Source organism: Ambystoma mexicanum, chromosome 3q, assembly GCF_040938575.1.
Source record: "Ambystoma mexicanum isolate Mex_15411 chromosome 3q, UKY_AmexF1_1, whole genome shotgun sequence".
NCBI classification, from domain to species: domain Eukaryota; kingdom Metazoa; phylum Chordata; class Amphibia; order Caudata; family Ambystomatidae; genus Ambystoma; species Ambystoma mexicanum.
The window spans coordinates 718,201,474-718,226,440 of NC_090926.1; the positions used below are offsets into that span (position 1 = coordinate 718,201,474).

Below are 24,967 nucleotides of genomic sequence, written 5' to 3' on the forward strand. Positions count from 1 at the left end.
CCATAAAAGACGACTCTGGGCGTATATTGCCGAAAACCAATAATCATCAGTCCAAGCGCAAAGAATTGTATCCATCGCAAAATACTCGGTCAGATATAATTTGCAAACGTAGATCTAAAGATCATACTCTTCCTAGTAAACGGTCACAAGTGCTTTAGAGGATGGCATAGTGCGGCAACTGCATGGGCCTACGGATAAATGTCTCCAACAGTCGGATGCTATAGCTACTTCTGGATCATTGATGGCCCTTGCTGATTCTCATATGGCACCCACCCTCCCAAAAGACACATGGTGACTTGACATCACGAAATCGCATGGAACCTCAGAATCAGTAATTTCCTGACTCCACTCTCTGGCCAAATCTGCAAAATTCACCTCCCAAAGCAACGATGCTCCCTGGCCAATTCCAGTATGTCAAATATTTCAAGATCGTGGTTAAGCGGCACATCAATACAGCTGCCGGTGGAGGAGGCATTACCATTGGAGAAATGGGCTAAATTAGGAGAATTTAATCCATTTTCTGTGAGCCAATTTATGAACAGTCATTTTCTTTTGGCTCTGTGGCACCATATATCTCGGGTGAAAACCATTGTGTCGGATGACATATTCACGTCGAACTACTAGAGATTGATAGCGTAACTAATTGGGTCTTAATAGAATAATCTCTCCAGTTGTGTGGTGGCTTTATTAAGCTTGTGTCATGTAGAAATGACAGTGCTGGGCTATCAACTGACAGTGTTTCGCAAGCACACGGTCGGCATGCTCCCCAGTGAGGACTTGTTGCCTCTCACTAACCAATTTACCATGTAAACGGTACCAAATAATCATCCCACAGAAAGTCTGCTAGCCTCTTTCATAAAACCAGTGGATAGGTGTTGTGGCCTGCAGGAGGTGGACCAATGGATCCTTAATACACTAGGAGTTAATAGAAATTGACTTCCTGCCGCTTTAAAGAGTGTTAAATGGCTCTGTTGGAATATGCAAGGTTACAGTTCCTTCCCAAGCCATCCCTTGGGCTTTTCCTTTGTTATTGCTAGCAATATTTTCATACTACAAGAAACTTGGATGAGCATGGAATTCAGTATTGATGGTTATAGCACACTATGTCGACCTGCTGTACAAAAGGAAAGAACGCCCTATGGAAGGGGGGGGGGCGTATTAGCTATTGGAGCCAAATCTTAGTTCAACCTGAATGTTCAACATAAATGTGTTCTCTGCAGGGTCCCCTTCTCCCCATGTGTTGTCTGCTACACTTGAAGATCTTTCCTTTCTTGTTACCAGTACATCAATCATCAGTCTTTCATGATCCTCCGCGTGGTTCCTCTTCTAAACGTGTACAGAGAACTATTCAGACGCTCCTTTATTGGTATGATCTCCATCCCAGTAATATGGCGATTGTTGTAGGTGGCTACATTGCCCCATTGCCCTCAGACTAATCCCATGTCCTATATGGATGAAAGCTACACAGGAGAACTCAATTGCATTAAGCCCAGCAAGAACACGGGGGACCATCGGTGGGGGGCAGGTCGGACCATGGGTGGGGGCATTTCTTAAACATTTTTTATTTTAAGATGTCTGAACAACAAGAACCAGAGCAACAATCCACCACCGGCATACTTTGACGAATGGTAAAGCGATCTCATGCTTTGATTGTCTATACTGCTCTCACGCAGTGGAATTGTTGTAGCCCTCCATTTATCATACAACATTAAATGATCATGCTTTTCTTTCCTGGTGCCAGGCCCTGGTTCATCCCAGCAAGATCAACTGAATTAGTATGGACATTACAGTGGATTTACAGGGTAATATTTTTTGGTCAGATTGCAATGTTAAAAAAACGAAATTTGTTCATTTTCTCTCACCATTTGCAGCTGGAAAGCTGGTTGACAACTAATAACTAGGATATTCGAAGCATGATGGCTACTCTTGCTTTTACAACCATACGCGGTATAACAATAAAAACCCAATTACAGTTTATTCGTTATTTTGGTACACCAGGAAAACAGCATATCCTGAAACGAGGGAATCTATTACGAGGACCTATGACTTGTATCGTGGTGATGGAGCGGCACACAACTGGCTTCTCTTTTAACCCAATACAAGAATGGGCTAAGGCCACACAAACACTCAATTAATAATGCCATCGAAAGTTCCTCTTTAGACTGCTGAGCGATACCAAAAAGTGTTGGCTTATTTATAGGAAATTCCTTACAGGTAGTGCCCCCAGGAACTTAACCCTATCCCTGAGGTGACATGGATTAGTTCCATTGCGGAAACTCTGCTATGATGGTAAACTAATGGAATCTGTGCCCGAATCCCTCACTCAGGCTGTAGAGATATTAATAGGCTCTACGGCGGATGACATTCTAGAAATCAAAGAAATTGAAGGCTTTGCAGTCTCCTGGCCTCGATTGGATTGCGAATGTAGTCGTCCAAGGCAAATCCAAAACCGGGCAGCCATCTTACAGCAGCTTTACCAACGTATCATGACCAGTGGCATTGCCCCCTCTTGCTGGAGGGAGTCCATCCTGAGGCCTGTATTTAAAAATGGGAACAGGATGGACCCTTCCAATTAGTCTACTGGCCAGGCTTGATACTAGCCCTAACATATTCTCCTCCATCATTTTAAAAAAGCGTAATAAATGGGAGGAAAAAGGCCTCTTGACAAGATTCCAAACGGGTTTCAGAAAGGGACATAGTGCCATACACAACATTTGCACTCTTTATTACATTATGGCAGAGGTTCTGCGACGCCTAAACAAAAAGACTATCTCTGCTTACTTGACAATTGTAATGCGTTCGATGTGTCTCGCGCCCGCTGTTATGGAGCAAGCTAAGTCGATGGGGGAATAAACTCTTCTCCTATAGTCTATAAAAACTATGTACACGGGTACCTCCGTTGTAAACTAGGAGGGTGTCATTACTCAGTCTATTGCCAAGAACGAAGGACTTAAACAGAGGTGCAGGGTTTAAAATGTTTGTAGCTAGGAAAGGAGAGGATACAATGTGGAGGGCATGCTTACCATCTATTGTACTAGCATCATCCATGGAGTTCTTTATGGACTGGTGGCCCTATCCACTCGACCTGTATTATGGTTGGAAAATTTTTTTTGAAAAAAAGGGGTAAAATGCTGCAATCCCTTGCTGGGTGTCCCGAGCGCAGTACCCGTTGAGACACTAAGATGTGAACTCTGTTTTCCATCGATTAGATAGTTATAGCTGTTACTGAGTTGTAAACTGTACTTAAAACTTCAATCTCTCCAGTCTAATTCTACCACACTCCTGGGATTTGCCGCTTATCTCTCAGAGGAGAGTCACAGCTCTTTCTTGCAGGAATTGCAAACATCAACATTTATATAATATAGCCTATCCCTCGGAACAAGCGCTGCACTCACCCTGTGTACATCCTCTAGTGAAAAATGAAACTAGAGATTAGGTCAGAGCCGATAATGTGCAAATTACATGGGCGGCGGGGCGTTTGGGTGGATTAGATTTAGTGAATACTGCACACAAGGTTTCCATCTGGATTCTCCATGCATTTATTTGACCCAAATGTGTGCTGTTAATTGGAGGATATTCATTACTTATCTATGTTTTAACTTGCTCCCCCGCCCTCGTGTATATTGGCGGCTGGTCCGATATTCCATAACAAAAGGTTATGTCGCCTTTGTCACAACACAATAGAGACAAAGAGACCAGCCGCCATGTTAATATCTGGAAGGGTGCACTAGCACTTTTCACATCTGCACTTTAAGGATCGGATCAATTTACACATCTGATTTTATGTATATTTTCTGGAATGAAGGATATTAACTCAATAGAAAATACAGGTTTATCTTTATTTATAATTGGAAGGATTGTTGTTTTCCTTTCAATTATTCTTTTGTGAAGATTTGATTGAATAATGTAAATGTAGGTTTATTGGTAATGTAGCAATGTTTATGTGCTAATTGTTTGTTTATTAACCAAACACACAATACAATTAAAACAAAATCTTCATGGACAAAACTGCAGTTCAAGAATGAGCGCTTCAGGCATTTTTCTGAGCTGTGTGCTCTGAGCCTGTCGGGAGAACACAGCGATTTCTGTTCAACTGCTGCTGTCTTTTGTGTCTGCAGAGGGGCAATTTGCATGCATATCTATTTTCCTAGCATTTTAGGATTGGTGCAGTAACAAGAGGGAAAACCTAGTTACAATTGGAAGTTTCCTTTTAACAACCAAATAGCTCTTTTCAATTAATGCTTGCTTGCATTGCACAAAAGTATTTTTTTTTTTCGGAGTTCCTATGTTGTGCTGACCAGCTGTAGAGTGGCTGGGAAATAGTACACAAATCATTTGTTCTGAGGTGGCATTCCTTCAAATTACGGTTTACTAAATTCCTACTACATGGATCTTTTCTGATTCCGGAAGTAGCTGGTCTTCACATTTGAACTAGTCGCTATCAATGCTCTAGTCTGTATGCAAGGAGCTTGCATTGCAGAGGCAATTAACTGTTCCTGTTGTATGTGGGTGGTGCTCCCACTGCTGTTATGCTAATCCTATTCTATGTGAGGAGAGCTTGGATCACTTGCCCCCCTGTTGGATAAGTACTTTGTGAGGGGGAATTTGGACTGCTGAGGCCTATGCGGTTCTCTATCCAAGTGCAGCTTGACTTTCTGATGCGCTTCATTTACCTGTTCATTATGGGAGTGCTTGCACTGCTTCATCAAGTTTTTCTCTATGCGGGTGAAACCTCTACTGCTGTGACCAATTCTCTTTGGTAACCTTGTTCTGTTGAGACCCATGACATTATTGTTAAATGTGAGCAAAGAATGCTCCATGGCCTACCTTTTTCTATGGTAGGAGTGGAGATTTCATCTGTTGTACAGACCTAAGTCCTTACCTATTCCCTGTGTGGGTATCTTCTACCCTTGCTTAACTTCCACGGATACACTCCACCTGTTCTACATGGTGACAGCCTGTTGCTCCGACTTACCTTTTCTGTTTGTGCCAGGGTATCCCGATTGGCTCCTACGCACAAACCTGTTCTGTGTGAACTAAGCATTAAAGGTTTATGTTGCTGCTGTACCTATTCTTTGCATGCAGGGGAAGTTCGGGATTGGTGCTAATCTGATGCATTCGGGAGGGTGTTTGTTCTACTGCACGCTGATGTATCTGTTAATTGAAATTACCTGCTTTTCTGTCATGATGTGAACTGCTGACTCAATGGTTTCCATAGACCATACAATTTTAACTTTTTGGATGCGTCGGCTGGATTTTCACATACCTTTTTTACTCTTGTGGAGGACAAACTCATTTTTAATCCTTTAAAAATCACATTTACTCTCAAAGTTTAAAAATGGGAAGTAAAATATTCACCTCAAAATCTCATCTGGAGCATTGGGGACTGCTGTTGCAGATTTTGCAAAAAATCACTGTTCCTTATTGGCATGCCAGTGATGTGATAGGATCGCGCAGAGGGGCAGGTGCTCAATGCTAAAATCTACATCCTGTCTCAGCTAAATGTTGGCTATCCCGAGTTAGCCTGACCATCGACTGAAGTAATAATAAGTGTTTAGAGGTTTTTATGTAGTGCTTCAAGCACGATTCCTAAATTGTAACGCCAATCTTTATTATCAATACAGGGACTGGTTTTGCTGACTTTCTATTTCATTTGTGAATGCAACTATTTCATTGTTTTAGTGCACTGGATGGAGAGTCCGGTTTTGAATGTTTAAGTGTAGTCTTGTAGATTTGAAAGAGGATGTGACCCCTGTTATTGGTGTAAAGCACTCCTCCTTGAGCCTTGCTGCTGCAAACCATTTATAGTACCATTTATCACATTGAGTCCCAGTTAAGGTTTAATGGAGGTTTAAACTAGACATCATACTTATCCATGCCCCAGTTAAGGTTTTAAGGTGGGGAGTATTGTACACACCGTTTTAACAAAATTAAATTGTAATAGTAAAAATGATTTGCCTCAGCAAGACTAAATCCTGTGCGACAAGCAACCAGAACGTTACTTGACTTCAAAATCAATAGAGCACGTAATAAAAACTGATGTTTAGCAAAGATGCCTAATTGAAAACAAATTACTACATATGTGGAAAATGTTCTCCTACACATTGTGGTTGAGCACACCACATAGATGTAACCTCATGATAAACGAACACAATTCCAAAAAACGTATGCAAGCAAGCATTCACTGAAAAAGCATCATTTGTAAGTTAAAATTGAGAAAGTTGGTCTCTACAAACTGCATTTTTTCCAGAGATGAGGGAACTCGCCTGCACAATAAGAGGGAGGGGTAGCCTGACACTTGCTTGTTTGCATGGGACTATATAAGCTTCTTGTCTGAGTGAGCACCCGCCAACAAAAATATGGCTTGACCCATTGTATAAAAATGGTGTCTCCCTGCACAGGATCCTGCAGATCTTAGCTGGAGCCGTGCTTTGCTTCGGTAGCCTCTTAAGTGATCTTTTTAGTGGAGACTGGTGATGCTGCTTTTTTGCCATCCCTGGGTTTTCTGCAGACAGCTGCTGCATGGTCTTTGTCCCTGAAGTCCTTTCCACTGTTCTGTGCGGCACTCCAGCCTCCACCGCTGAAGGTTGGGAGTGGGCCTATCCTCACATTGGCACCTGGGTGGGTGTTTGGGTTTAGGCTCCATTCCTTCCCTGACGAGGCCTGTCTGCCGGACCTGTTGCACCTTTCATCAGGCTCCCCTTTATCGGAAAGATCAGAACAGTGATTGGCAATCAACTACTTGCTCAAATTCACCAACTCTGCCTTCCGGCTTCTGTCCCAAATTCAGCATGGAGACAAGACCCCATCAAAGTGGTTGATGAGGTCTTGCAAATTATCAATAAAGGTGATGCATGCCTATTGGACCTCATTCTACCAAGACATGCTGTTGTCCCTCCTTAGTCGCAGAATGGGTTTTGCAGGCACAGATGTTGTCGTCCTACCCCTCTAGGAGACACCAGACTGTCCAAATGGGTTCTCTAAGGTCGACACACTGCCAAGTGAACTGGGGTGTGCCCCAGAGCTCCATCCTCTCTCCACTTTTATTCAGTCTATACAATGAATCTCGCAACACACTCCTGATGCCTAAAAACACCAATACGCAGACCACACACAGCAATACTAAAGCGTACACAGGGCATCGCCAACCTCTGTGCAGGCCTTCCTGCCATTCAAAATGGATGTTATGTTATGTTATTTTGCACTTATATAGCGCCTTATGTATCAGTGAGCACACTTCTAAATGCAACTTTCCCAGAGAGGGTACTGGGCGCACACCTAAATACAGCTTTCCACAGAGAGGCTATTGGGCACACTTCTAGATTCAGTTTACTAGAGGCTATTGGGCACACTTCTAGATTCAGTTTACTAGAGGCTATTGGGCACACTTCTAAATGCAACTTTCCAGAGTGTCTATAGGATACATTTCTATAGTCAACTTTCACAGATGCTATTGGGAACACTTCTTAATTCAACTTTACAGAGCATCTATTGGATACACTTCTATAATCAACTTTCACAGAGGGTATTGGTTACACTTCTAAATGCAACCTTAACAGCGATGCTATTGGGCGCATTTCTAAATTCCATTTTCTACGGAGAGGCTACTGGGCGCACTATTAAGTCAATTTTTCAGAGAGGCTTTTTCCAGAGAGGCTGTTGAGAACACTTCTAAATTCAATTTACTAGAGAGACTATTGGGCACACTTCTAAATGCAACTCTCAGAGAGGCTATGGGTACACTTCTAAATTTCACTGAGGGGATATTGGACTTACTTCTAAATGCAACTTTCACAGAGTGTCTATTGGGTACCCTACTAAATTCACAGCGAGGTTATTGGGCACACTTCTAGATGCAACTTTCCAGAGTGTCTATTGGGCACACTTCTGAATGCAACTGTCACGGAGGATCTTGGGTACACTTCTAAATTCAGTTTACCAGAGAGGCTATTGGGCACATTTCTAAATTCATGGAGAGGCTATAGGGCACACTTTCTTAATGCATCTTTCACATGTTAACATTCACAATTCCATCTAGATGCGACGCAGGCCAATATTCACAACTCCATCTAAGTGTGGACATGCTAACATTCACAACTCCATCCAAGAGTGGACATGCCAATATTCACAATTCTATCCAGGTGTGGACATGCCAGTATTCACAATTCCATCTAAGTGCTAACATTCACAATTCCATCCAGATGCGACGCAGGCAAGTATTCACAATTCCATCCGAGAGTGGACATGCCAGTATTCACAATTCCATCTGAGAGTGGACATGCTAACATTCACAATTCTATCCAAGTGTGGACATGCTAAGATTCACAACTCCATCCAAGAGTGGACATGCCAATATTCACAATTCTATCCAGGTGTGGACATGCCAGCATTCACAATTCCATCTGAGAGTGGGCATGCTAACATTCATAATTCTATGTAAGTGTGGACATGCTAAGATTCATAAAACTTGAGAATCCATCTAAGTGTGGCATATGCTAACAGTCACATTTCTGTCTAGATTTGGTGCAGGCTAGTCTTTGTGGTTCACTCGTGGTATGGTTAGCATTATACTGCAGGCAGTGTTTGCTGTCCCGCCATGAATAGGTTTGGGCTGGTGGTCACATATCTCTCTAATAATGCATGGTGCAGGTCTGTAGCAGTCTAGGCCATTGATAGGTAAGTTAGAGTGGCAGGAGCTTTCTGGAGTAGAGTGATTGCTCTACTCCCCATGCATGCCACACTCACGGTTTTTGTTGGTTGCTGGCTTCCTTGGCGTCTCCTGCAGACGCCTGCAGACACTTTCTGGAGCCGTCTCTGTTGGAGCCGCCCTTGGCCTCGGGGCCCTTAGCCGCTGGGGGCTGCCCTGGGAGGACCAGTGATGAAGGTAGGGGATGGGCGGGTCAGGAGGCGGGACCAGGATGGGTGGGGGGCGGGCGAGGGAGAAACCAGGAAGGGGAGGCCGGGAAAGCACGGGGCAACGCGGGGCCTGGGGGAGCAAATAAACCCCAAAAATCACTCAAATGGGGTCGCTGATGGGGGGGGGGGGGGGTGGAACACTCACCTGCTACTCAGGGATCAGGAAGAGGGTGCGGGGAGGCATAGGAAGGCAACGGGGGATAAGGGGGCTTGGAAAAGATTTACAGAGGGCCCAGATGGGCTGCTGGGGCACTGCAGGTGTTGTAGTTCACTCACCGGCAGACAGGTCAAAAAGATGGGCGCACTTTTGCAGCGACCCGCTAGGTCTACACAAACATGGTCCAAGCGACCAATCGGAGCGCGATGGGCGGGTCGGGAGGCGGGATCAGGAAGAGGGTGCGGGGAGGCAGAGGAAGGCAACGGGGGATACGGGGGCTTGGGAAAGATTTACAGAGGGCCCAGATGGGCTGCTGGGGCACTGCAGGTGTTGTAGTTCACTCACCGGCAGACAGGTCAAAAAGATGGGCGCACTTTTGCAGCGACCCGCTAGGTCTACACAAACACGGTCCAAGCGACCAATCGGAGCGCGATGGGCGGGATCAGGAAGAGGGTGCGGGGAGGCAGAGGAAGGCAACGGGGGATACGGGGGCTTGGGAAAGATTTACAGAGGGCCCAGATGGGCTACTGGGGCACTGCAGGTGTTGTAGTTCACTCACCGGCAGACAGGTCAAAAAGATGGGCGCACTTTTGCAGCGACCTGCTAGGTCTACACAAACACGGTCCAAGCGGCCAGTCGGAGCGCGATGGGCGGGTCGGGAGGCGGGAGGGAGTGGGATCAGGAAGAGGGTGCGGGGAGGCAAAGTAAGGCAACGGGGGGATAAGGGGGCTTGGAAAAGATTTACAGAGGGCCCAGATGGGCTGCTGGGGCACTGCAGGTGTTGTAGTTCACTCACCGGCAGACAGGTCAAAAAGATGGGCGCACTTTTGCAGCGACCCGCTAGGTCTACACAAACGCGGTCCAAGCGACCAATCTGAGCGCGATGGGCGGGTCGGGAGGCGGGATCAGGAAGAGGGTGCGGGGAGGCAGAGGAAGGCAACGGGGGATAAGGGGGCTTGGAAAAGTTTTACAGAGGGCCCAGATGGGAAGATCCTACTTGAAACTTAACCCCTACCATTACAGAATTTGTTATTCTGGGCACTCCTTCAAAAGGTGGCTAGAAAGCATGGACTGGACAGATTTGCCATGTAACAAACTAACTTAGCAAAAATCTGATTCATTGTGGAAATTAACGTAGCCTTTCGACAACAAATGGCTGAACAGGCTGGTATCAAATAACCCTACTTTGCAGTATCAAACCCTTCCTGGCGCCACAGGAATTCCGAGCAGTAGTGTAGGCTCTGGTGATAAATTGATCACTTGGATGCGGAAATGCCCTACTGGAAGGGCTTACAGCCACACAGCCAAGCCCCTCCTTAAGTAGATATACTTTACACTGGGTCGGCCACACACTGAATCGGCCCAATCTCACATCACCTCCACTCTATGCAATCTGAATAGACCTCCTTACCAGCTGCAATCCGGTTAAAATATGCCTGTATCACCTACAACGCTACCTTATCAGGCCACCAGCTTGCCTGCTGGCTACATTAAGCACCTGTGCCAGACCACAAGAGGCACGCAGTAGGATCATTGCCAGACTCTAGACTAGATGGGCCTACAGGGAGAAAACTAGGAAACAAGCAATTCTCCTGCTACGCTCCTATGGAATTCCATCCAGTAGCAAGGACCGTTCCCTCTATCCTATTCTGTAAAGAACTGAAACCTTTCCTATTTCAGTCACACCGTGACATTATCTAGACTTAAGACTATTCACCTAGCTCAGTGCTACTGTTCCATGGACCTACAATACTGCCTTACTATCTGCCCTTTTTAATGTTACCCTAATTCTGCTGTTAAATGCTTCTAATCCTTGTCCGCGCTATATAAATATAATGTAAATTAAAATAACATAAGTAATCACCATTCTGATTCCTGTGAAAATCTCTAACCTGACCACTGTGCAATGCTGCACCTAAACATCTGCCCATTCAGACTCATCCACAAAGACATATACCTCTGCAAAGCCTCACCTTCACCCCTTGTTTACAGACTGATCCAGACACATCTATGCACAACTCCTGTCTAGACCCCACTCTGCACAAGCCCAGTCCATATACTGTTTCCCCTGCGTTATCCATACCGCTATCCCCCAAAATAATCACTATCCAAATACAATCTTAAAAAGGTACATGAAGACATCACTACAAAAGAGGTCCTCCCATCCGTGCCCTTTTTACAAATTGGAATCAAGACCACCCAAAATAATCACACAACAGAACACCACTTGACAAGGGCACAGCCAGATCTCCACTTCTAAAAAGCCCAAGCCATTTGCTTTGCAAGGTCACATTACCCCTCTCCAAAGTGCCATCCAAAACCCAAACCTGTTCCACATATAAAACCCCACCCAAAACCTGTTTGGCATACATTTATCCTGAGGCGCCGCCACAAAGCCTCACACAAAAACACTTGACTAGGTCCAATCCTTGTGCTTTCTATACATCTCTGCCCAGAACACCTACACAGATGTCCATTCCTGCTCCCACTCGTCAAAGCCCCTTCCAAATGCACTATGACAAGGTCCAATAAACGTGCCCTCTCTACAAAGCACCATCTGAAACCATTCTGCAAAGATCCAAAAAAGATGCCTTCTCTATAGGCTACATTCAAATCACCTTTAAGTACAATCCTACAATATTCTCTGCAAAGCAATAGGATCCAATTCTGCCCCCCCTTACATTGCTGCATCTGTTTATTTATTGGTTATTTATAATTTGCATACACACAAGTGTACACTACTCGGATGTACTTGATTATTTCTAATATGAACATTTCGAAGACTAAATGTCTTCAAATAAGCGCCCCACAGCCAAATGGCCTTTTTAGACCCTGTGCCCCCTTACATAGCTTTTGGCAGCACACTTCGCTGTGTGCCGCCGAGTCCCTGCAGTGCCAGTTCCCTTCCATTCACTACTGTGGATGGGAACCAGAGTTACATGTTTTTTTTTCTTTTTTGTTTTTTTTTTGTTTTTTTTCTCTCAAACTCTTGTTTTTGATGCAGGGGACACTGTCGCTCCCAATTCCATTGTAGCGAACAACTGTGTGGGGGACATCCCTGCAACCCTCGCTTCAGTTGATCACTATAAATCAAAACCGAATGGTTGAAATGTTCAGCATTTTCAGCTGTATGTACATGTTGGTACAGCAGAAATCCGATCATTTCAACCATTCATTTTATTTAAACAATATTTTTGTGCAATATCCACCACTCTACAAAGTTCTATCCAGCTAGCATTCCTGAAATCCGACCATTACACCCTGCCACCACCACTACAAATCAACATGCCCCTTTGTTGGAGGTAGTTGGAATTCTCCTCTAGGGGCAACATGCTCGCCTTGGAAGCAAGATGACATGCAGCACCACAGGTTCGATCCCTGGGTCTGCGCTTAGAAACCTCTGGGTATTAAGTGCGTTATAAATAAGCTTTCATATCATCATCATAAAAAGGACCACCCTGACCCTCCTTTATGAACACAATTTGTTTGTAGTTCCATGGAGACTGCTCTTCACAGAATCCAGAATCTAACATGGTTTCCTGTTCGCCTCTTTGCACAAAACCATAAGAAATCTGCCCCTCCGTACAGGAAACATCCGCCACTCTGCACAGGACCAGAAACAAAATCTATACTGAAACATGTTCCTCTCCCTGCATAAGACAAACAACATCCATCCCACACTTCTGCTGCGCAGGACAACTCACCAAATAACCCCCCTGGACTGGGAAATCTCATCCCACTCTCTGCACTGGGCAAATCCCTAACGCTGTACCTTAAGTACACACACCTGTCCCCTGGTCAAATACCACCCCGTTGTGAAAAAACAACAAATGCCATACTACTCTTCCCCCGCCCACCCCCCTACATACAGAACAAATACCTAAGTTTGCAGTCTTAGTACAGGACAAATACCCAGGTTTGCCGCTGCAAAACAAACAATATCCCCATCAGCTAAAAATTGCTACGGACAAACTGCTCTTTTATACTGGTGCACAAGTAGTCCCCATTTTCCCCTACCCATATGTGCATGCACCGGATACTCAAACATGCCTGTGTTAATCCTCTCTCGACCACAATGCGGTCTCAAGGTCCTGCCTTCCCAATGTGCAATGATGACAAGGTGCTAAACTGAAGGGCACTGCAATGCAGAAGTGTGCCCCACTACACAAGACACCTCCGCTGCACATAAGAGATTAATAAAATAACCCCCTCCCCCAGGCCAAATTGTCCTTCTGCTAGGGTGAACCTACATGCCGATTTTGCCAGGAATGTCCCAGAATTGGGACCTCTCTTACTCAGTCCCGATAGTGTTTTTTTTCAAATTAAAAACCCTGTCCGAGTTAAAGGGAAGGTGGCCACTGACGTTCCATCACACAATTATTGAATATTGATAGTGGAGAACATTAAATCAAACCAGCATCAAAATACGTATTTTCCAGTGTTTATTAACCAGATCTGACACTGCAGGGTGGGCTCGAAACCCCAACCTTTTAGGTACCCAGCATACGCATTACCTGCTTGTGGTTACAAAACGAATCCATATGAAGGCCTGTAATATTAATTGGATCACAGCAAAAGCTCATTTATTAAATGACATGTATAACATTTTATAAATCTAAAGCGCGCGTTCTGTATGCAGGACAGCTAGAAAAACTACGATGGGATGTTTTGAGTGTCCGATTTGATAGTGCCCCCTATTTTTATGGCCGTCTCAGTTTCATATTGGAAAGGGTCACCCTATCTGCATGAGAACAATCCAAAATATAACTAAAAATATACCTTATTGTAAACAATTATGCTGGACATCAATACCCAAATGTGTCGCTCTGCACAATGTATTCAAGTTTGAACCACTGCACAAAACGCATTTCCCCCGCTCTTTTTGCACATAACCACCCAAAATTACCCCTCTCCAGCTGGAAAGAGGAAGTCTGTCCAGAAAACAAAAAGTAACTACCCGCATTACAGTAAATTGGTACACTGAAAATTCGCCTGGGAACGGAGGAATGCCCGTATTCACCACCAATGCAAAAAATAACATTCCTTGCACATACCCAATCCCGCATACTCTCTCTCCCGGGCAGGCAAAATCGTCCCCTCTAATAAAATAATAACTAAGCATGCCATCGCTTTAAGACTTACTTTAAACCAAATTCGCCTGTGAACAGAGGAATGAGGGTGTTAAACAACTCTCTACCACGAGGCTGCGCCAACATTCGTGCGTGCGTGCGCGCGCGCGCCACGTCTTGCAAAGACGATGCCCAACCTGAGGCACGCGCGAACGTGCTTTTCACGTGATGATGAGGGGGGGGGGGGTGGCGGATCGTTGCTAAGGTTCTTTTCTCGGATGGGAACTAGACACTACCGTTTGGATTACACCCGATTCTCTTTTATGGGCTGGATAGGAGTAGAATTGGGTTCACTTCAATGTTTTCTGAATATCCATCAGCTCCCCCCCCTCTGCTTGTTAACGCTCGTGAACCTTTTGCGATTTCAATTTGCTGCATTAGCCACTCCGATGTTGTGACTGCAGTCTGTAGGTCTTAGGAGGGAGAGCTGGAGGATTAAGCAGTGGAGGACAGCAAGGAACCCGAGGAGAGCCATCCAGGGAAGCTTGAGCTCAGAAGACATATCAATATTTGCCCACACAGCAAGACTGATTCCAAAGCTGCCAAAGAGCCCCAGGAGGACGCGGAGAGAAGGTAAAGCTATTGACAGTCTTCCACCCCTGCCTCCACCTGCACCCCCTAACCCAACGACACTTACTGGTTCATGTGGATGAGGGAGCGACATAATTGGGTCAGACAGACAGAGAGTAGCCGTGGGCGACGGAGGGGGCAACTGTCACTTGCCTTTAAAACCCTCTACTAGCACAGCTGCTTTTCCCCATTCAGTTCGAGCGCCCTACACATCTGCTCCAAAACCTCTGTGCGGCTCGGGAAGTTAATGGATCTCTTGAACTTTAACACGTGTCACTCCCCGCTCCTCCACTGGATTGCATTTGGGCCTTGATGGACAGAGAGTTGATATAGTCTGAAAGGTGTCCCTGCGCCGATTATGAACGCTGATTTGTATCGATTTATTTTGTTTGTTTTTATCGTGTGTCCACCCTTGATTGTTGTACCAACCTGGCTACCCGACTCCACTCTCATAGTTATTATGCCCCCTTTCTCCTGCGCGAAGGCACATACTTTTCTTCTACAGTAGATGCTTTTCCCCTCGTGGGTTACTGGGCATTCGCATGCTTTCTGTGATATAATACCTTGGGACTCGAATAACGGCCTTAATTTTTTATTGTCTGTATGGTTGTTTAACCCTGATGCCAAACAAAATCTCTCGCTATACTTTAAAATAATGTGTACGTGTAAAAAAAAAAAAAAAAAAAAACCTGTCACTTACACATAAAACATCTTGTTAAAAAATAAGGAATTCACCACTGTTAGTCGAAATATTCATAATTTGCTTGTGCTAAAAACAGGATAAATATTACAAATTCCCGACTTATTGGAACCGAGTACATTGTGCATTCATTGCCATTAACCTATCCTTGGCCTCAAGCCCTGGGACCATGTCTCTCCAGCTCTAAAATCTCTCCACTGATGTTGCAAGGATCAAATTCAAGGCCCTCTGCATCACCCACAAGACTGTCTGGGGCCTGGGTCCACGCTACGTACAACTCTCGCTTAATAAATACTCTTTCCAGATCCCATTGATCCTTTTGCTCCAATTCTCAGCTGAGCAGAGAGCTGGGGGCAGATCCTTCCTGGCTCCCTCCTATGGAACAGTCTCCCTCTTTCTCTCTGTCTTGAACCAGACCAACTCAAGTTCCGCAAACCACTCAAGACATTTCTCTTATCCTCCTCCTTCCCCCTCCTGTGCTAAGCATCCCCTCTGTTTCGCTGTGATTGGCAGCCTGGTCCCTTAAGAGTCAAATAGGGTCCTGGCCTTCTGCCCAATCGCCCCCAGCACCCTGTTGCTCTGCCCACTGGGCCCACACCCGCGTGTCGGGTGGTTTCACCTCTGCCCAGCACTTGAGCGGTAGACCTCCCTCTTCCCCTGGGATGTCTCTATCCATGCACTTACCTGTTGCCTCCCCAATGGGCACCTCTGGTACTTCCTCCCCTATGGGACCCTAATAGCACTTAGCCTCACCTCAACCCCCTTTTTTCGCTTTTCTTTTCACTGCACTTGCACGCTCCAAATGTCACAAGGCCTAGTAGGACTGCTGTTTCTTTCTATTTAGTCATTCCTATTTAATTTGTAAATTTTTCTCCCTTGTTCCCTTCCCTTGTGGCACTTTGAAACACTGTATAAGCTCATTTTTATGATTATCTAATAAATAAAAATGGACAAAATGCAATACATGACTCATAATAGCAATTATTCAAAGGCAAGATGGTATCGGTTTTATACATTCTGTCAGTACAACTAAGTGGACTGGTATGTAGTAGTTATTATGCATGATCTATTACTTGCCGCCTTCCGCTGTCTGTGTTGACTCATAGAAGACGCTGTCATTGAACTCCTGTACACGGCTGACCCACAGGTCACTCTCGATTTACTTCTCTATCATCCATTATGACCCAACTGTATGGCGTTTTAATTAACATAGGCCTTTCACAATAGACCCTGCTTTAAGTAATCATACTAGATCCCATGTCCTTCTGGACCCTGTTGGACACTACTACCTTTTAATTTCGCAACTCTCTTGCCCCTCTTCTCCATGGTAACGAGGAAGAACTTACCCTGACCCAAGTACTTCTATTCACCTCAAAATCTAACAATATACTTTTAATTACTAAACTGGGCCTTTTCCAAATCATTAAGATGCCACCATTGAGGCTGGACGATAAGGACCAAAAGTCATTTCTTGATATTTTTGGTCTGAATGGTGATATAAAATATATATCGCCAATATTGTTTGTGGGTTAAATGCTCAGTTGTAAGCCAACTTCATGTGAGATGCCAACAGTACTAATACTGAACAACAAATGCAAAACACAACTATAACATTGTCAGTAACCTCATCCTAACATTGCAATTGATTCAAAAGGACATCATCTCAGCAATAATGGCAACACTAAAAAGAAAAATGCAACTATGATACACATCCCTATATGCATTGGAGTAGGCATTAAGTGACACTTTGTCATCCTAATTTAATGGGTGACCTATATCTCGATGTTAGCGATGTCTAATCCTATATTGTATTTGAAAATATATCGATATATCTCCAAAACTCGATCTACCGCCCAGCACTAACCGCTAATATTTAGCTCTGAAAGTGTATACAAGGACTCTCCTTCTTTCAGCTTTGAAACGCACGCATATTGTCCCTGCCAAATATCTCATGTGAGCCAACTGGACCCCAAAAAGTTTTTGAATTCTCCCATGATCTTTCATCCCTGGCATTCATATCACCTCCCAATTAATTTAACATATTTACACAAGGTGTCATAGATTTTGAAGTACTTCTAAATGTAATCTGTGTGGGAGTGCCTGGTTGTTGAGTGCTCTGGTTCCCAAGGGGCCTTGTTGAGTAGAGGATATTTATCTGGAAGCTTGCCAAGAAAATAAATCGGGCCTCATTACAGCTTTAGTGGCATTCCCTGTTGGACATCCTCTGGATGAAACCACTATCTCCAGTGTTGATCTCAGTAATCGTACCCAGTTACAGCATTACCGCTGTTGCATGTTATTTGTAGTGATTTTCCTGGAATACTGCTGTGTTTTTTTCCACTTTGAAGTGAAGTAGCATGCACAACCTGGAGAAATGTTTGGGGTTTTTGTTTTTTATTCGTTTGCAGTAATATTTGTAAATAGTACCCATTTCAGCATTCCTGCTTCCTCTGGTGTACAGTGGTCCATCCTACTGTGTATTTGGCTATTCTAATCATTACATTAATGGCAAGCAGGGTGTTAAATTCATATTTGATTTAGCCATGTTATTTCATCCTTTTATTGTAGCCTTAAGTTGTATGTTGTGTTTTTGCCTCCCAGCTGCCTTTGTGCTATATAAAACCCAATACATTAGTACACAAAATCATAGGCGGCGAGTTAACTATCGCTATACAGTGTCCGAACGAAACAAGCTGGCTGATCTTTACAATTGATTGATGACTGTTGGTGCTAATGAAACAGCACCTCCAAAGATGTCAGTTCCAATGAGTACAAAGCCCATGCGGGAAGCAGAGTATGATGTCCTGCTATATATCTGAATGTCTTTCTACATCACATTCAACTGTATGTCCAATCCATCAGGGGTTCCATGTTAGAAAACATTGGGTTATGGAATGTTAGGTTTTGAATTGACTGTTATTGTTGGTTGTATTGGAGCTGGCAGAGTAGCGTGGCTCTGTGGGCTTCAATAAAGAAGCTTACTTTGAACGTATTTTGGTGTCTCTTCAATTGCGACGAGGAGCCAGTGAAGCCCACGGAGTGCCAACACAGTGATCGCCGGTCCTGCGAGAGGGACGCCTGCCAAAACGAGAGAAGGGAAGGAGGTGCACAGCCCCAGTGGAACGAAACACCTCAGACGTCACACCCACAAGGCTTTGGATGATCTCTCCACAAGTAAGGTGCGCAGTTTAAGGTAACAAGGTAGTAACCTAATACAGAAACAAACGGCGCGCGCAGCCTTACGGGCACTCCAAGCGATAAGAGTAAAGGACCCACATATGCCAAGTGCGTGCGCATGCGCAACATAAACAAAAAACAGACGCTGCATGATATAAACTCTCATGCACCACTAGAATAATAATAATCTCAATTGAAAACAAAGGAACGTTTGAAGTCAGTGTTATGAACAGAGATACCAAAAAAAGGAAGAGAAAACAACAATAATGGACACAGCAAAGATATCCCCACCACCGCCTTTTCTAGCAGAACCAGGAAACCCTCCTAAAAGGTGGAAGAGAATATTTGACACTTATCTACTCGCAATGGGAGGAAACAAATTTACCCCTTCAAGGAAACATGCTTTACTTTTGCACAATTTAGGAATTGAAGGGCGCTGTGCGTTTGAAGGGCTATCAGAACCCACAACAGAAGGTGCAGGTGATTTAGATGACTAACAAAGAAGTGAAAATGTTACAAGAGCATTATGAACCAACAAAGAATATAACATTTGTGGGAAATACATTTTTTTGGAGGAAAATAGAAGTGGCAGAACCAGTGGAAGGCTATGTGGCTGCACTGCATACACTTAGTTACACTTGTGAATTTGGACAATTGACAAACTCCTTAATTAGAGATCAGTTAGTAATGTGCACAAATAACATTAAAGGATAGTTCCAGGACTTTTTTTTTATTGTCCCTACGGTTCGGCCATGTGTTTTTAAGCATAACTCGGTAGATCGTAGAAAACTTTCCTATGGACCTTACCCGACTTTTCGTCCATTAACGCACTCGAAATCAGCCGCCATTTTCTGATAATCCTATCATTTCCCCCCATCGCCCTGGCTCACCTGCTTTTGCGGCACTAAATCAAATCCCCCGCCCCTGAGCCTGACATCAGCAGACGCGTACCGCCCATTTCCCAACGCCAAAGCACGTTTCGTGTCAACAATCGCTGCGCCTCAGCTAATGAAGTGTCGCCATGGAAATGGCAGGACGCCTCTTTCCTCAATAAGTATAAACACACCGTTTCACAACACACAGCAGCAGATTTTCGATTCCATTACACTCTGTGTGTTACTTTGAGTATTCTGTGACTCGTTTCTGTGCTCTGGTCAGCTACCTTCGCCGCTTCTAGGCCTTGTGAACACCTGTACCATCTCTGTAAATTATTTTACTTTCTTTACCACACAATGGCTACAATAATGCCGTATATGTACGAGCCCGAGTACACCGAGGAGGAACTACTGGAAAGGCAACCACGCGAAAACGATGGGGATTCTGACGGCAGTTGGGAGGACCAGTCAACGGATGAAGAGCCTGGACCATGTCGCATGGACGGCGTCTCCACCTGGTGCACGTGCAATCGGTGCGAGCTAATGCCAACTGAGGAGGAGAACTGCTGCTGCCGTGAAAATTCCGGGTGCTTGGCCTACATTTCGGAAGGCGAGCCAAGTCCGCAATGCATCACCGAGCTGCCAGAGTTCAGGGAAGCCTGCCTCTCACGGACCGTGTTGAGGATGATGATGGTGCTTATGCACGAACTTCGCGGCACTGTTCGTCCGCGTAATCCGAGTAACGAGTAAGTATACTCTGGTTGTGATGTCAGTGATGCCACTACTATGTCATGGTCGTCTCCCACATATAAAATTACATCTACATATCATTCGAACGCATGTAAATTGGTTCCATATTGTGCATTTTCTAGATAGAATTTTTTTCAAAGCAGAATGACATTTTTTACCTGAATCGACAGTGATAAGAAAGTTTTGTCATTTTAATACAGTTTGCATCTTTCATTTTCACAGGTGGTACAGGCTGGTGGCCTATCGTTGCTTCACTTGGTGGCTTCACGGGAGGCTCGGACACCGGGTTCGGAGAGTAATACCTGCCTGTGCGGTACTTGCCATTAGACAACATTTCCCCAGCGACAGTGGACAATACCGCGGATTTTCCCTGGATGTGCTGCAACCGGAACTTTACAATGTGTAATGTTTATTATTTATGTTCAATTGAAATAAAGATCTAAAATAAAACCCAACATATATTTTAACAACGGTTGTTTTGATTTTTTAAATGAATCTAGTGTGTCTCCATTGAATAGTCTTCCTGTGCCTTGTCTTGTCACACCACATGTCTCCGGCCAGCATCCTCCCTCACGCTGGCCGCCCACCTTCAATCCACATAACCGTTGAACCCATATGCAGCAGACATACATATGTTATTTTGCGGGTTGGCATCAAGCCTCCCGGCCTTGCCTCCTCCCCCAAAAATACTTACCACACCACTTTGTTCAAGCGTTGGCAATAAAAGGCCGTTGGATTTTATTCATACAAAACAAAAAAATAATCAATATGGTTGATCGTAATAAATCATCCTTTTGGGCACCGGGTACAGAGATGACCCCCTCTGGCCCGTGCCGCCTTGCCACCACAGGCCAGCCTGCAGCTGACTAACTGCCTAGGCATCCAGGGTCTCCAGGGTGAATTGCACCCATATATTCTCCTGGGAGGCTGAGGTATTTATAAACTCACCCCCCTGCCTTCGATGTACTAGATCCTTCAGCCTGCCTCTTACATGCAGTGAGATGGCCTCTCCTTGGTGAGGCCCTGCGGCAAACGAGTCTTGTCTGCACGACCAGCGCCCTAATCCACACCCCCCCCGCCCTATCAAAGGCAGTTCGCACCGGGGTACTTGTGCTGCCAAGTGGAGCTGTCAGGGAGCGATAAAGGCCAAGAGGTGCCAAAGACCATGTACACTTCAAAGTGGTCTATAGAGCATGGGTTGTTGTTCCCATGTCTACCTCCAGACCCCGTGTCTCCTGCCAAGCATCCCCCCTCACGCTGGACGGCCCCCTGCAAACCGCATAATGCCACGACATATACACGTCATTCATTCACAAACACACCCCTGTTTCGAATTCTTTATAACCCACTTCATATTTCTAATGAGAACTTCTTTGCGCTTTGCTAGTCAACCCGTGAAGGTGCTGGTTATCTGCTCTTCGTCTCTGCGAACTTCCGTGACCACTTCGAGGAAACTCGTCAGTTTGCAACTTGTGAACTGCTCCCTGTTCTACGACAAGAAACTGCTCTGATCCCTGCATCTAACTGTTTGTTCGTCAAGGTAAGGCCATGTACCATAATCATTTTGCGTCCAATTTCTTTTCGTTCAAGACCGTACATGCAAGGAACTAGTCACATGTTCTGAGTTTAGTCAAATTATTTTTCTATTTTTTTAAAGTTATTCAAATACTTATCCGCATGTGAATAACGTGTATAGTTACAAGAACCAAAACGAACCTTGCATTGAACCTTTTATGTGTCATTTAATTTTTTAACACATTGGTATTCATAGAGAATTGTTGATCTTTACTTTTCAGAACTTTCCACAATGCCTGCCTGTTGCATTGGCGGTTGCCCTTCGAAGACCCATAATAAATCTGAAGGTACTATAATGCATGTTTTCCCTAAGACAATAGATCAGATACGAGAATGGGTCCGATATTGCGGATATCCACCGTCTGAGCTTGAAAGTAGAGTCCTAGAAGTCTTTGCGGACAAGAGGGGTGATCGATACCGCATCTGCAGCAGGCACTTTACCTCTGACATGTACTCATCATTGCTAATAAAGAAGAACACACCGCGAGCGAGGCGAAAATTGCTCTCAACCGCTATTCCCACTCTATTCGTCCACATCCCTCCACTGGTGAGTCAAGTTTACGTATTTATCTCTCGGCCTTGCGGTAGTGTGTAGCATTAGCTAACAATAATTTCCCCTTTTATGTATCCACTCAATATGAAGGCGGAAGATTCTCCATCCGTGTCGTTATTGCAGTCATCAGCCACTTCAAGCGCCTATCGGGTAATCTTACTTGGCTATTCTGCCACTGACTGTACTCGTCCTCTAGTCTTTGTTTTCAGTTATAATTATTGTTATCCAAAATAATGCAAGTACTGTCTTTCAGGGAGATGCTGAGGAGTCCAACGTATTGACGACTACCGTTGATGTCACTCAGATGCTCGAGGTACGTTTCCGGACAGTTCCATCGATGGAGATCATCAGATCTTGCATTCTTGTAGCGTGATTGTTACACACAATGTTTCTTTCGTTTTTAGTCATTGATATGTCCTTCTGTCGTCGCCCTCCTATGTCTCTTCTTTTTTCAATATTGAGTTCATTACTAACGAAAGTCCTATGTTTCAGGGAGTCGATGGAGCATTAGTCCAAGAAGAAGCGGGAGCATGCAGTTACGGGTCGGCGCAACAGCTTGCAGAAGTGTGCACCGCAGTTACATCGTCCCTTGATGTTCTTATGCATTTCGAGGTATGGATACTGACAGTTCGATCAAGCGAAATCATATGACGTGATTACATCCGCTATACTTCCTTCTTTAGTACTACTATGTTTCAGGGAGATGACGGAGCTTCTTCTACAAGAACATCACCCCTAGTAGTTGATGCAGATCTCTGGGTGGTGACACTTCCAACGATCGAGCAAATCGAATCATATTTACATATCCATTATTTATTTTAGACAACTGATCTTTTGTGCAGGTCTATTTAGATGAGCCGTTGACGCCTGCACAAAGTTTATGTTCTTTTTAACAAAATAGAAAACCATACTAATGCAATTACTGTGTTTCAGGGAGTTACTGAAGCATCATCTTCAATAATATCATCAATGGAAGTCTGAGGAGCCCGAGGTATGGATCTTGACAGTTCCATCTAACTAGATAAACAATGCGTGAATAATTGTCGTTTGAATGTTCTACACAAAGCGTTCATTCGTGTTTTGCTATTGAGATGTACGTGGGTATTGGTCCCCAAGTACATTTTGTGTTTTCGATATTATTATACATACTAATGAAAGTTCTATGTTTCAGGGAGTCGGAGCGTCAGTGTGTGATGGATGTGCTTATCATGAAAATATAGTCGTTGCAGCGCAAGAGGAAGTGGAGACATGCACACACGAGTCGGAGCAACAGCGTCCTGATGTTGAAGTTCGAGGCAAGAAAGTTTCAAAGAAAAGAAAGCAAAAGAAGGTTAGTGTCCTGGTCACTATATTATGTTGTTTTTCACTGTTAATAGTTCAATACTGTAAGTTGTGTTTAAACTGAACATCCCTTTTCCAATCTGTCCTCTAGTTGCGAGTGGGTGTACGAACTAGATCTACACAGACAGTGAAGCGAACGAGAGATGTTGCTTGTCAAACCTTTTGGCAGGGACTTGAGACTGGAGATGCATCGTGCCAATGGGAAGAATATGAAGTGACTGACAACGGAGCTATACCACATCCAGCCATTGATAGTGAATGTCCTCCTGGTAGTTCGGATGCAGTCGAAGATCAATTCACAGAATCCACACCCGCAAAAACTAAGACCGCGAGAAAGTTGAAGAAATTGTTTTATTCACCCATCGCCGGAGAAGGAACAGATGTTGCAATGGAAGAGAATGAAGTGGACGACAATGAAACACCATCAATATCACTGAACATAGCGGAAGACGATATCAGAGATTCTACCTTTCATGTGAGTGACATGTCCTCAACGTTACAGGCCGAACCAGCTGGGATGCAGAGTGACAGTATAAGGAAAGAGGCCAAATTCATTGTATTCGATAGTTGTTTGATTGATATTATTATTCGGATGAAATGTGGGCATTCGGTTGGTGGGGAAGTATGTGGGGAGCCATTGATTAATGTGACTCGTGCAATTCGAGGCACTAACCTTAAAATACATGCCACCTGTACAAAATATCATCCTTTCTCATGGTCTGCACAACCCATGCTGGGGCAACTGCCAGCAGGCAATCTACTTTGTGCAGCGGCTGCACTTTTTAGTGGTTCAAGTTTTAAAAAGTTAGTCTTTCTTTCAGTTTGTGGGAATCCATTTCATTGCGAAAACTCAGTTCTACAAATACCAAACCGATTATCTATTTCCAGCCATTAGCGAAGCTTGGAGAATGGAAAAAATGTCTATTGATAGTACATTCGCGGGCAAACGGTTCAGGCTAGCCGGAGATGGACAGTGCGACAGCCCAGGATTTTCAGCCAAGTACTGCACCTACCACTTTCAGGACATGGAAAGTAAGAAAATTGTGAGTTCGGTGGTCGTGCAGGTGTCACAAAGTACATCCTCAGTGGCCATGGAGAAAGTTGGCTTTGTAGCATCATTGCAAGAACTACAATCGCGGGGAATGGTGATCGACCTGATAGCCACGGACAGACACGTTTCAATTGCCAAGACAATGAGAGAAGAGTACAAAAATATAAATCACC

At 44.5% G+C, this 24,967-nt stretch overlaps 1 protein-coding gene and 1 long non-coding RNA gene across 13 annotated transcripts in view; one reads left to right on the forward strand and one right to left on the reverse strand.

The window, feature by feature from the left end:
• Window positions 1-14,329, reverse strand: part of LOC138582906 (uncharacterized) — a 191,518-nt gene extending 177,189 nt beyond the window's left edge. For both annotated transcript variants that reach the window (XR_011305104.1, XR_011305103.1), the window contains exon 1: window positions 14,216-14,329. This is a non-coding gene — a long non-coding RNA (uncharacterized lncRNA). The remainder of the gene's footprint in view (window positions 1-14,215) is intronic.
• Window positions 1-24,967, forward strand: part of TNRC6C (trinucleotide repeat containing adaptor 6C) — a 1,467,646-nt gene that overhangs the window by 13,751 nt on the left and 1,428,928 nt on the right. The window contains exon 1 of one of the 11 annotated variants that reach the window (XM_069654639.1): window positions 14,403-14,775. The exons of the other annotated variants lie outside the window; for them this stretch is intronic. The gene's annotated coding sequence lies outside the window, so the exon portion shown is untranslated. Of the gene's footprint in view, window positions 1-14,402; window positions 14,776-24,967 lie in introns of those variants that run through there. 11 annotated transcript variants of the gene reach the window in all.